The following is a 13,547-nucleotide window of genomic DNA, read 5'->3' as shown; positions in this document are numbered from 1 at the left end:
AGCACTGTGTCCAAGGTCATACAGGAATTTGACCAGAAAGGCCAGGATGTCTTATGTGATTATTGTACTAATGGGTAGTGAACTCCAGGAAAATTGAAATGAATTCAATATAAAGCACAGCTTGATGGGAGGGGCTTATTCTTGTCAAAATTTAAATGTGTGTTTAAATTAATTGTTACAAATCCTATTTTCAATCCTGTACAGATATTGGGATAAAGGTGATATGGTTTACAGAAAAGAGCACTGGATCAGGATGGGGCCTTGGGTAAGACACTTCACTGAAGCCTGCAATTTCTTTAACTGTAAAATGAGGGTCTTATACTAGATCATTCTAAAGGTTCTCCCATTATTGCCAGTCCATTTCTCTTAGATTTATGATATGCAGTGAAAACTCTTGGCAACCCTATATCAGAACCGATGCCTGTGTTATGGACTACCTTCTCAAATCACAGTTATATTCTGATTAATTCAGCAGACATTATTATCTTTCCAAGGTCTCTTGAGGTTCTGAATGGTGTACAATGATGAATAAGACATAGACTTGCCCTTGACACTCTTACAGTCTAATAGGAGGGCTTAGATCCTAGACAAAGGACCATATAGGCAGTACCAAGATTATTTTCACAAAGAAACACAAGCATGGGTTTTTCTTTTTCTTGTCACTGCTTTGTTTTTTCATTTGTTTGTTTGATGGGAGATCAAAAGGGAAAAATCACATTGCTAGTTAGATACATGGAAGAAGATTTCGTTGGTGAGATGGTGGCATTTGATATCAACTCAAATACCTGAAAGAGGGGAGAGAATTTCAGCTAAGAGCACCATGCATGGAAGGGCCAAGATGGGGAGGTACAAGTGCTGGGGAAGCTTGTTTATTGACTTGGTTGAAACAATGGGTTCAAGTGAAGGGCACTGGGAGATTAGGGTAGAAGGTAGTTTGGTGACTAATTGCAAAATACCTTTAATATCAGAATTTTGTTTCCTTTAAGTACACAAGATAGGAGATGGTGGCGGGGGCGGGTTCTGGACAATGAGGACATGATGAAATTTTTTAAATACTCTATTATGCAGAATAGGAAGGTTCAATTGATCTGACTTTAATTCACTGTTTCTCTCTTCTACAGCCTCCAATACATTGTTAAACACTTCTGGTGAATTTTTCATTTCAGATATACTTTTCACTTCTAGGATTTCCTTTTTTAAAAAAAATACTCTCCCTTGCTTTGCTGAGATTCTCTATCTGTTCACTTATTAAATCCAACTTTTTCTTTAAATCCTTGAACATATTAATATGAGTTGTTCTAAAGTCTTAGTTAGTTTCAACATCAGGATTATCCTGGGGTCTGTTTCTATTGAATACATTATTTTTGGATCATGGGTCACATTTTCCTACTTCTTCGTATGTGTAGTAATGTTTTATCATATGCCAGACATCGTAATGGTATGTGGAGTCTACTTTAAATAGCACTGAGTTTTATTCTGGACAAGTGTCAAATTACTGGAAGATCTTCCTCCTAAACCTGTCAGGCTTGACTTTTTTTATTAGTGTTGGTCTATTTATGTTTTTGCTTTTAATTCCAAGGCATTATCCTTATTCTGAGGTATAGACTTTCTGAGGTCTTTTTAAAATTTTTAATTTTTGTGTGTATGTAGCAGGTGTATATATTTATGGGGTACATGAGATATTTTGATATAGGCATGCAATGCATAATAACCACATTATGAAAAGTGGAGTAGCCCTCACCTCAAACATTTATTCTTTGTGTTACAAATAATCCATCTGTGCTTTTGTAGTCTCTACTGAATGCCCGAAGTGGTAGCTGTGCTTCTGCATTCTGGCTAAGCTGACGCTTCAGAATTGCCCAGCCCTGTGATGCATCTGAGCTCTGCTCAGCCCTTAGCCCACAACCGCGGCTCACTGTTGTTTGCTAGTTTGTGCCGAGTCTTGGCCAAGACCCACAGGGAAACTTTATGCTGATTTCTGGTACTTTCTTCTGTGTAGTATTTTCTTCTCTGGTATCCTGTTCCACAAATTTTAGATACTTTATCTCTAAACTCTGCCTCTGCATCTTATTAAGACAACCTCCCTGCTTGGCTTCACTGCAGTCTACAAATTCCCTCTGGCTAGGAAGCTGGGGTGAATGGGTATATTTCACTTTTCTTAAGGATCACTGTCCTGTGTTGTTTGTTGTCCAATGCCTGATGCCAGTTGCAGTTGCCTCCCATACTTGTCCAGTTCTATAGCTATTTTTGGTGAACCAGGGCACAACCAGACGATTTTCTAGGACAACAAATTGGGTGGTGTCATCATAGGATGGATGTGACTGATGAGACACTGGAGGCAGCTATGTGAATAAGAACCTAAGGTAGGCTGGTGGCAATGGAAACAAAAAGGAAGCACCAGAAAAGTGGTGGGAGGAGCGGCCCATTAGGCAGAAGAAAATGGTTCTGAGGCTTTGAGCCTTTCCTCTGCTCTTTAACACCATTTGTGTGCCCGAGAGTCAAATGAAGTTGAACCAGACTAATAAGAGGGATCAAGAATATGGATTTCCTTTGAAATAATGTTTTTCTACATATAATGAGTGAGACACCAAAGATTACCAAGATCCTAAAACTTCTTACGTTCTTCCTGAAAAGCATGATAAGCCTTCTAGGGTCAGACAAAGAAAATGTGTCAGACAGTCTCTCTCTGTACAAGACTATCCCCTCTGTGATTTCTTGCTGTGGTCTCTCAGATAACCCAACGAGGAAAAGTAACACGGCTCATCCACCAATTTCCTCATCACCTCCTTATAAAATCCTGCAGTTATGGCAACCTAGATGACATAGATGGCAGTTTTATGCCGTGTAATAGGTAATTTCCTCCTCAGAACAAAAGATCCTGTTCCAGAGACCAGCAGTGGATGGTGGTGTGTGGGCAGATGGCTATACATCAAGACCTATACCCCAGTATACATGGGCTTCCATTTTCCCATCTAAATGTATATGTTTATCATTTGAATAGCTCATTACTTAAAGGAATTTCACCGACATTCTGCAGCCAACCTGCCCCCTCTTGCCCTGCTAACTTGGGATAGATGTGGTGGTCTCTGTTCCATTATGAGGTCACCAGTCCTGAAACTATCCTTGAAAAAGTCTCCCCACCTACTCTCCTTGGCAAAATTGTGAGTCACATGCTTTGCTCTTTTCATCTTAGTCAATGTGCATTGCACACAGCCCTGTGCCTGATATGCACAGTCTCTGAATTCTGTGTCTCTGTCTGCTTTCCTCTGTCCTATTCCCTTACAGACCTTTATTCAATTTATTCAAGTAGCTGTAGCTGTCACTGGGAAGATAATTTTTTTTTTTTTTGAGACGGAGTCTCACTCTATTGCCCAATGGCAGGATCTCAGCTCACTGCAACCTCTGCCTCACGGGTTCAGGCGATTCTCCTGCCTCAGCCTCCTAAGTAGCTGGGATTACAGGTGCCTGCCATCACACCCAGCTACTTTTTGTATATATATTTTTAATAGAGATGGGGTTTCACCATGTTGGCCAGGCTAATCTTGAACTCCTGACCTCAGGTGATCTGCCTGCCTCGGCCTCCCAAAGTGCTGGGATTACATGCATGAGCCACTGGGCCTGGCCAGGAATATAATCTTACACAGAAACTCCCATCAGGCGGTGAGTGACTGGCACTTCTCCCCAAGGGAAGCACTCACAAATAATTTTAATAATAGCATTAAAGGGTAGTGATTATAAGAACAGGACTCTGATGTCTGATTTCCTGGGTTCAAATTTGGGCTTAATTTACTAGTTATGCAACTTTAGGCAAGTAATTTAAATGTCTCATCAGTAAAATTATGATATTAATATAACCTAACCCAGAATACGAAGATTAATGAGATAAATTAAATGAGATGATGTGTATAAAGTGTTTACAATGGTGCTAATGAATGCAAGGTAATATAATTATTTTCCAATTATGGAAGAGCTGGAAATAAAAGAAAAATATAAAGAAGAAATAAAATCATAACCCATCAATTTTGGGTTTTGGCATTTTCTTTCAGTCCCTTATTTGTACAGACGTATATGTGTCTTTTAAAATGAATTTAGGTGGTGTACAGTGGCTCATGCCTGCAATCCTAGCACTTTGGGAGGCTGAGGCAGTCAGATCACCTGAGGTTAGGGATTGGAGACCAGCCTGGACAACATGGTATGGTGGTGCATGTCTGTAATCCCAGCTACTCGAGAGGCTGAGGCAGGAGAATTGCTTGAACCCAGGAGGCAGAATTTGCAGTGAGCTGAGGTCACACCACTGCACTGTAGCCTGAGCAATGGAGTGAGATCTGTCTCAAAAAAAAAATTAATAAAATTAGAACAATGTTCGGGCTACTTGTGCTTTGCCTGTTTAATTCCCTATTGTCTTAATTATTCTTAACAACAGCTTTTTTAATGGGTTGAAAGTATCCCCTCATATGAATAAGTCATAATTAAATCAACCAATCCCCTAATAGTTGCCCTTCAGGTTGGTTCCCAATTTTCACTATTATAAATACAGTTGCAATGAACATCTTTGTGCCTGGCTGGTGATATCTTTTACATACATTCTGAAGACAGTAAGTTAAAGGGCCTAAGAGTGTTAAGATGGCTGTAGAGGGCATCCTCTAAAACTTAGAGATGACTCCGGTGTGGTTTAGCTAGGAACACCATTTGGTTTAGAATATTGGCTTTCCTGACACCACTCAAATCCCTCCACGCCCTCCACTAGTGCTGCACCGAGGGTCTATCACGTCAGCGGGTTCCAGTCCATTCTGGGTAGCCAAGAAACTACACGTGGCATTGAAATCTGGCAAGGCGCAAGGCTCCCTTGGGAGCTCTTCTGGTTAGATGGTTAACTGACAGTGAAATTTCCCTCACAGATGCTTGATTATGGGCAGGTCCTTCCATCTGCTCAGCAGCCTTCTTGTGTCAACAGAATTTGAGGAAAATATTTGGGTTATGATTCATTTTGCATTTTCCTCCTTGTCCTGGACTTTTATGATAGGATCCCAAAGTTTGAAGCTCAGCAGGAAAGGTGAAGACTCTCCAGCTGTGGGACTTGCATGCTTGTCTACACTTTCTCCAGGCCTCAATTTCTTGCAATCTAAGTGAGGTAACTGGCCGGGTGCCACTGACAGCCAGTTCCAACCTTCACACTGCCTCTCCACCAAACTTCTGGTGGGCTCCCAGGTGGCTGTTCACCTTCGCTTCATGAGACAGATGAAAGCCTGGAAACAGCAAAGCCTGTTGTTTATGGGCAGAGGTGAACTTGTTTGAACTCTCCTGTGGAAGCCAAAGGTCTTAGTCACTGGGTTAGGAAGTCACAGGGAGGTAATGCCATCTGTTTGGGCATACCTAATCACTGTTTTGGTTTCTAATGACAGTCCTTCAAATAGAGGGCTATAAATCAAGTGGCCCTGGGCTCATGGAGGCCCCCCAGGGGGCTGGATGGTTCTATCAGGTTCTGCCTGCCATCTGATTTCTTCATCCTCCTCCCCTGCAGAGATCCTCAGGCTCCATGCTTCTGATCCGCAGCCACACACCTGGATAAATGTGGGCTAAGTGCGGGTGCCTCCAACTGCATTTACAGCATAATTGATGTGGCCTTACAAACTATTTGATGTCCAAACCCCATCCTTCACTGGGCCCACCAGGGCAGGCTAGCAGAGGTGAGATCTATGCTTTTTAATGCATCTGACTTATTCCAAAGCAAAGGGTATTTCTTTCCCCTTTTGCTCCTCTAATTGATGCAGCTGTTGCTTAGCCTCATCTGCATTAAGCTAAATATTATGTTTTTGTAACGTTTTTGATCTTCATTAATTATAGCGCAGGAAAGCTGACAAAGGCAACCTGTCTCTTTAATATAAACAAGATTAATTGCACGGTTCCTGCAGAAAATGAACTACCAGTAGTTCAACAAAAAATGTTTGTCTTTAAGCAGCCCTTTGGATTAAAAAAAATCAAAACTGTTACAGGAAGTGCCAAAGCTGCCAAATTACCATGCCCGTGAGCCTCACCCTCATTATCAGACTAAACGAACGCACACACCCCTGCACTTTCATCCTCCTCCAGGCCCGAGAAAAAAGAAAGGCGGGAGAGAAAGAAAAGGGCCTTTATACAAAGAGGTGTCTCTGAAGTCTGGAATGCACCCTGGCTGTTTGAAGACAAGATTTATACCTGACACCTTTCCTTAAGCTCACTGTTGAGACTCGCCTGTTTTCAAATCAACCACAGACTGGCTGCTTGAGGTACTTCAGCTCATAACGACCACATAATCTAAGATAAATACTCAGGGAATTGCTATCACTTTCATTAATAACCATGAAATAGTTATTCCTTCATCAGGAAAATAAAAAATCCCAGGCCAGTGCCTTCCATGGGCTGAAGTGGAAGGCTCACAAGGGTGGTCTTGCTCAGGCAGGGGCAGAGCTGGGGGTCACGGCAAGACCCTGGACCCAGGACACACAGCATAGAGAGCAGAAGGGCAGTGGGAGGGCACCCCATGCCTGCCCCATTGCTTGGGACAGCTAGCTCCCTTAGAAGTGGCAGTCAGTAGTTGGACTCTGTAATTAAGAGGCAAAAGTCCAGCTCTCAGGCCTCTGCAGGTGGCTTCTGTTGGAACACCCCAAGATATCTGGCCCAGGAGACCTAAGGCCCAAGATCAAGGCTTCTGCTTTTGTGAGATGCTGTGACCTTATGGAGAGTGGGCTCTCCAGGCTCATGGCTGGCTGGAAAAGGCACTAAGTTTGGGGTAGGTAACAACACCGTTCAGGAGAGAACGTGGGAGCCACATCCACATCATGGAATGCCACTTCCCTGCAAGACCTCATGAAGTAGCCTCCATGGCCAGTGGCTGAGGCCATTGGAATTGGCACCTATGAAGAACAGGACACTGGGCTCCCAAAATCATGCTTAGAAAATGGGCTAGAGCCAGAAAAACCTGTGTGTCAACACCAGCTCTCTGTGGCTTCCCATGAATTCCTGACTCTGGAACAGCTAGAATCGTTCCTAATGGAGTGTACATGGGGCATGCTGATGGCAGGTGGCCCGAGGGAAGCCAATGCATCAGTAAAGCTGATGGGGCCATTGCAAGGCCCTATTTGTCCAGGGGGCTGATGATGACCTATGGAGCCCTGTGGTCTGGGATTTTCATATTGTGCATTGAGTTTTGTATCCTGTTTGCTTAATGATTTAACAAGCCTCTTCCTATAGCCTGGAAAATGGAGAGATGACTTGGCACTGGAGATTTGTTTTTCTGAAGAGCAAGACATGAGACAGAGAAATCAGAGCTCCCCAGTGTCTGTAATGCAGGGGACGCTGTGACTTGGGATTCTCCCTGATCCGACCCAGTTCAGGTCCTCCTGGGTGTTTCGTGAACAGAATACTGTGTCTTTCAATGCTTTTTTTCTCTGTGATGCTTAAAACCTGTGCCAAGATGACTCAGGTTGTCAGGTTTCCAAGGGACCTAGTTCTCACAGCAGTCATGGGGCTGAAGGGAGCTGGGGCCTCACACACCCTTGGGGCTCTAGCCAGGCCAGTGGCGGATGTGGGGTGTGCCCTGGGACTCAGCTCTGGATGCCCGATGAATGGCTGCTAGGGCCATGGGCAGTGGGGATTTGACCTTTCCCCAGCATACATCCACCTTATGAGAGCCAAATGTCTGCATGGGACTCAGGAGCTTGGTGAGGAGTGCTGGCTGAAAATGAGAAAGATGTGTCTTCAGAAACACCAGCTATTCCACAGGTCTCTCAAGAAACCTGAGTCTTCTCTAAAAAACCTTACACATACTCACAAGCACACACATTTCCAAGTGAAACCAACACCTGCCCTACATGACATTCTCCTTCCTAGACTGTGTTACACAGTGCTATACTACATGATTCCTTTCCATTTAATGCATGCTAATCTGCAGCCACTCAGTCAATGTCATGATGCACTAACACAGCCACGGTGGCTCTGAGAAAGCTGTGTCCTCCCAAGAGGGAGGCTGGGTGCTGGCCCATTCATCCTGCATACCCTGTGGCTGGGCCCACTGATAGGAAAGGGTGCCTAGAGGAATGGGTGGGGATTCCAGCCCTGGCTCAGTCTGGCCTGGGTGTCCTGGCTGCCACCAGTTCTTCCCAGGCTGCGGTTTCTCTATTCATCCACAAGAGCCCCAAACTGACGATCCCCCAAGGTTCTAACTCCGTGTTTTTAGTGGCTGGTTTGACACTTTCCAAGGAGACTGAACAAAAAAAAGTGACCACTTCCTTGGACTGTTTAGTGGAGGGTGGCCTGTGTTCTCAAGATGCTTTTGCTGATGAATGCCTCTATGGGTTCACCTATGGTGCTCCCCTAACATACAGGGTACCAGAATTTCTCAGTATAATCTGGAATATTTAGAAGGTGGGGTCATGAGGACTCAAGGCAGGGTCAGACCTGTCTCCACTGCCCATCAGCAAGCCAGAAACATAGACGACAACCTCCACCACTCCAGCTCTGTCACTGATAGGTTTTTCCATTTCTTTTTCATATTTTCCTGATTATAAAAACAGTATTTACTAATTGTAAAAATGTTTTCAAATATTTGAAGATATAAAGAAGAAAACTAAAAATCACTGCTGGTCCTGCCATATGAAAACATTATTGAGATTTGATATATATCCTTTTATGATGTATAGATACATAGATATATTATTAGGTGTCATATTGTGTATTGAGTTTTGTATCCTGTTTGCTTAATGATTTACTGAGCCTCTTCATTTGAAATACACTTCAGGAACATGGCTGTATAGTATTCTACCATGTGGAGGTACCAAGACTATTCCCCAGGGTTGGACATTTAATGTTATTCCAATGTTTTTCACTATTATAATAAATGCCACAATGTACAAAAAAGACACAGTGTACAGACCTCTAATTATTTCCTTAGAATACAGTCCCAGTGGCAGAATTGTTGGGTCAGAGGCCAGGCATATAAATGAATGGCGTGTGAGCATGCGTGGATGCAGAAATGCTTGGCCACCTCCCCACCAGCACTGGAGCAGACCCTGCAGTGTGGCCCCTGCTGCAGAACCTGTGGGCCTGGCCTCCACTGGGTTTTGGAGGCCCAGAAAGAAAAAGAAGAATGACCACAATTTTTCATGAAAGAGTAAAGAAATAGATTCAAGAAAGGGAACAATTGCCAGCCCTTTCCCTCCTATATAGTTAAGAGGGGAAGACATACTGCAGCCTAAGGTTAGGGCTCTGCCCCCAGGACCCACTAGTCCAGGCTGGCCTCCCCTTGCCCACTCAGGGACATCCGGCACTCCCACCACCAGCGGAGGCAGGCAAGGAGGAGCCAGCATTGGCGCACAGTTTCTCTGGGACCAGCCACCCTCCCTGCCCTGCTCACAGCCAGGCCCTCTTCAGAGAGAGGTAGAACTCCTGGTTTCCACAGAAACCACAAGCTCAGCTGCTCTGGGACCTGCCTGGGAAAGCTGGTGCCACATCCTTTATCTGGACACCAGGCTACCATAGTCAATACAAGGGCCCCTTTTGTGATTAGGGTATGCAGTGGGTACCCCTGGAGCAAAGGGGACATGCAAAGGACTAGCCAAGTTCTTCACGCAACAATCACTGCCTACATCAGATTTACATGCCAAAGGTCAAGCTGCTCTTTTGGTTATGGATGTTCTGCAAAAACAGACGCCTATATTAAATACACACTCATGGGTAGATGGTGTTATCATTATGTTTTCTTTTCTGAAACTCTGTGGTCAGAATGCACTCATTCTCATGGGCTCACATCCACCTTGGTTTGGATGTGAAAAAGCCTGGGGAGGCTTCCCAGGAGAGGGGAGAAGTGATCAAGCTCATGTGTTGGGTCTTTTGACCTGTGGCTGCTCTTTCAAGGCCTGAGCCTGGGGAGATCCTTGCTTCACACTAATGGCCCCTGTGCTGGAAATGAATGGAAGCAATGAGGCCATAGCAAGCATGACTGGGCCAACTCTCATTTTTCCATGTTAATATTTGTAAGAAAAACTTTAGCTGTGTTCAGGGAAACTGAAGAGGTGAAGCGCAGCCGTAAGATGAGTCATGAGCTGTTTCTCCCAACACCTCTCCCAGAATCTAACAGTTCGGATGAAATCCTGGAGACATTTTTTCCCCTGTGTAAATCTCAGAAGGAAATTCACAAAAATGTCCAAGTGGGACTGTGAAGTCTGGTAGGGTAGCCTGTGGCGCCCCGTCTAGGCAGTTCCCTGATGGCGCATTGCAGATTGCACTGAGATGCTTGGACACTCTCACAGCCTTTCACACATATAGCCAAAGGTCAGTCGCAGAAAAATCTTATGAAATAGGATGGTTGTCCCTGTCTTACAGATAAAGAAATGGAGGATTAAAGAGTTTGGGATAATTGTCAAACTCAAACAACCAATAAGTGATGAAAAAGAATGCAATCCAAGGGCCTTCCATGCCAAAGCCAACTCTTCCTGGCATGACACCATCGCAAACACACCTTTTTCAAGGCCAATCTCAGTACCATTCTGTCCAAGAGATTGAGGAGAGTGACGCTGAATCAAAAGCACAAATCCAAAGATCCTCACTCTTCAATGGTTTTGTCAAAGATTTACAAACGAGAAATCTGTAGACAATCCCAGTGTTGTTCTAGGATAAGGAGAGACAGCTTCAGAGATGCCAAGGACAGGGGGCTGACTGCACCTGTCTTATCCTTGCCAGGGACATCTGCACCAGCGATCAGTTGAACTGAACAAAATCCCCTGTCTGGCCCTGCAGAGGCTGCAAACCGCTGTATACCCCTAACGTCAACCACTTGAGTGTATGCGTGAGTTCCAGCAGCTGAGACATACAATTTTGGGAAACTGCGTCTGAAGTTTTACATGACGTGTTCTTATCTGAAATTCTGTGGCCAATGTAAAAGGGCTATGTAAACAAAAATCATCATGCACCACACGCTTAATTAAGTTGTTCATAGCAACTGTGAGAAAAGAATTCAATTTGCTTTTAAGGGCCCTTCAAAATATGTTTCTAGGATGCCTAGAGCAGGCATTCTAAAATTTAAGATTTGAATAGTAAAAATTACACAAGGACATTTTTTTAAAATTACACTTTCTATTTGCAAGTGGATTCACAAGCAGTTGTAAGAGATAATACAGAGATCCCATGTCCCTGTAACCCAGTGTACCCTAATGGTTTCGCCTTGCAAAATTAGGGATGTAAAACAGGATGATGGCACCTGCACAGTCAGGTGTGGACATCAATACAGTCAAGATAAAGGACAGTTACAAGAGGGGTTCTGGAGACTCTGTTTTATAAAACTCTATGATCTGCAAGAGTCAGGAGTCTTTTCAGCAGAAAAATGAACCTGGGAGCTCTGCAGAATGTTGCAGCCAATTCTTGGCAATTCCCAGGCTGTGGGTATCACAGGACTGCCTGGCCCTGGGATCTGCAACCTGCAAAGGAGGGGCCCTTCCATCTGTAGACTCCGCCTTCTCTTGGGAGGATGAGGCAAATGGGAGGGAAGTGCGAGCTGGCTGGAGAGACATCCGCACACGCAGACGTGACTGACCATGGACTGAGAAGCCAGTAGGCTTGGTTCTCGCTCGAGCCTGGGCCAATGCTGGACTCACTTCTTGGACTGTTTTCCTCAACCGTCAGCTGATGCAGCTGAGCCTGGCACTGTCCAGGACAATGGCCGCTGTGGCTGCCGAGCCTGCACTATGGCCAATGTCCCTGAAGCACTGAGTTTCTCATGTTAATGAATTCTACTTAATTTAAATATAAACAGACGCATGTGGCTGGTGGCTACCCCACCGGGCAGCGCAGAAGATGATCTTTGAGATCACTCCCACCCCCTGAAATATTCTACTTAAAAACATTTAGGCTTGTATAGATGGGCTATATTCTTGATTTACTCCTGGGGAAACTGAGACTCTGAGAGAGCCAGGACTTTTCTGAGGTCCCACTGGTGACCTGTGCTACAGCCAGAAGCCCCTGCCAGGTGTGGACTCTAGTCCAAATCTCAGTCTCTGCCATGTGATGCCACAGCTCAAAAGCAGTCCCACTAATAGGGAAATGTGATGAAAAGGAATCAGGTCATGGAGCTGTTCATCCTTCCCTACACAGAAGAGGAAACCCAAAACATGAGAGAGAAAAGTCCCTACTCTAAGAGGTAATCAGGTACTTCGGGAGAAAAAAACACCAACAAAATCCAAAAACCCAACCAAACCACAGCCACAGTGAACTGAACTGAGGATAATCTTTTAACAACAAAGGGACGGCTATTTAAAGAACTAGGTTTCTCTGAGCAAATGGAGCAGCAAATAGCACTCCAGTTCCAGAAAGAAAAAGTGCTGAAGGCATGTGCACAGGAGAGCTTCCCGGAGCTGGGATCCACACTCTCCGCTAGGCCACGCTTAGTGCTAAGTGACAGCAGGGCGCAGCCCTTGGGTTGCTTCTACCCAGAGATCTGAGGCTCCTAATTAGAAGACCTTCCAGAGAGCCACACACCCCAAAGGTTTGGAAATAATTCCACAAACCGTGTAGCATGAAGAAAACATACTTAACAACAGCACACCTGGAATAAGGAACAATTCATTCATTCTAAATGAAAGCCTATAAAATTCAGCTTAACATGAAAAATTTGTTAATGATCTAAAACGCTCTTCAATAGCACAACCTGCCTCTTCTGCATGAATATTCTAAAAGCTTACCTCAGTATTCCTCCGAACATTTAAAAATTATGCCACCCACTCAGAATAGTGTGTGGTGTGTGTGTGTGTGTGTGTGTGTGTGTGTGAGAGAGAGAGAGAGAGGGAGAGAGAGAGAGAGAGAAGGGTAGTGGTATTTTTTTTGGTGTCCCAAGTGACATGATTATGTCTTTTCATGATAATAAATGACCCAGTTGTCCCCACATACAGGTCTTTGGGGAGAGAAAGACATTACAGACAGGAAGATCCTTAGAAGGCTTTTACCCCATCAGAATTTTCACCTCCTGGGCTCTACTGGCTTTGGGTCTTTTCCTCTTACCTTTGGGTGTCTGTGTGCCTCCTTCCTTCTCATTGGGGTGACTATGGCAGTGGGAAAACTGGGCACCTTCCCTGGGTGCGCGGTATTGCGTTTGATGTAGCAGGAGAGGTGTGACCGCTCTGTGCATTGATGTGGTGGGGGGGCTGGGGTTTTAGCACATCACAGGAAATTCAAGATGGGCCTTTTGATGTGCAGCACACTCCTCCTCCCGTCCTGCATCAGGTACACCCCCTCTACCTTTCCCTTCTGTGCTCCCCTTTCCCCCTGGGCAAAGATGTATTTCCTGAAAACTGGAAAAACCAGGTACTATCAACCTCAAATCAGTACCAATTAAATTCAGTTATAATATTCAGGCCTTGTCCCTCATCTTTGAGTGACACCTTCCCCTTTACAACTGGGGCTGCTAATACCACAATTAAAACATTCATTATCACCACATCCTTGGATCTAAGGCAGTTTATAGCCTTGAACTTCTGAAAGTCATTAGCACATCAAGGTGTTTTGATAAGACCAACTTTGAA

General features: G+C 44.5%; 1 protein-coding gene across 6 annotated transcripts in view; it reads right to left on the bottom strand.

Moving 5' to 3' along the window:
• EDAR (ectodysplasin A receptor) overlaps positions 1 to 13,547 on the bottom strand; it is a 90,435-nt gene that overhangs the window by 53,885 nt on the left and 23,003 nt on the right. The window lies entirely within an intron of this gene.

This window comes from Callithrix jacchus, chromosome 14, assembly GCF_049354715.1.
Source record: "Callithrix jacchus isolate 240 chromosome 14, calJac240_pri, whole genome shotgun sequence".
Taxonomy (NCBI): domain Eukaryota; kingdom Metazoa; phylum Chordata; class Mammalia; order Primates; family Cebidae; genus Callithrix; species Callithrix jacchus.
The sequence above is the reverse complement of the archived record's forward strand: the minus strand, read 5'-3'. Positions and strand labels throughout refer to the sequence as shown.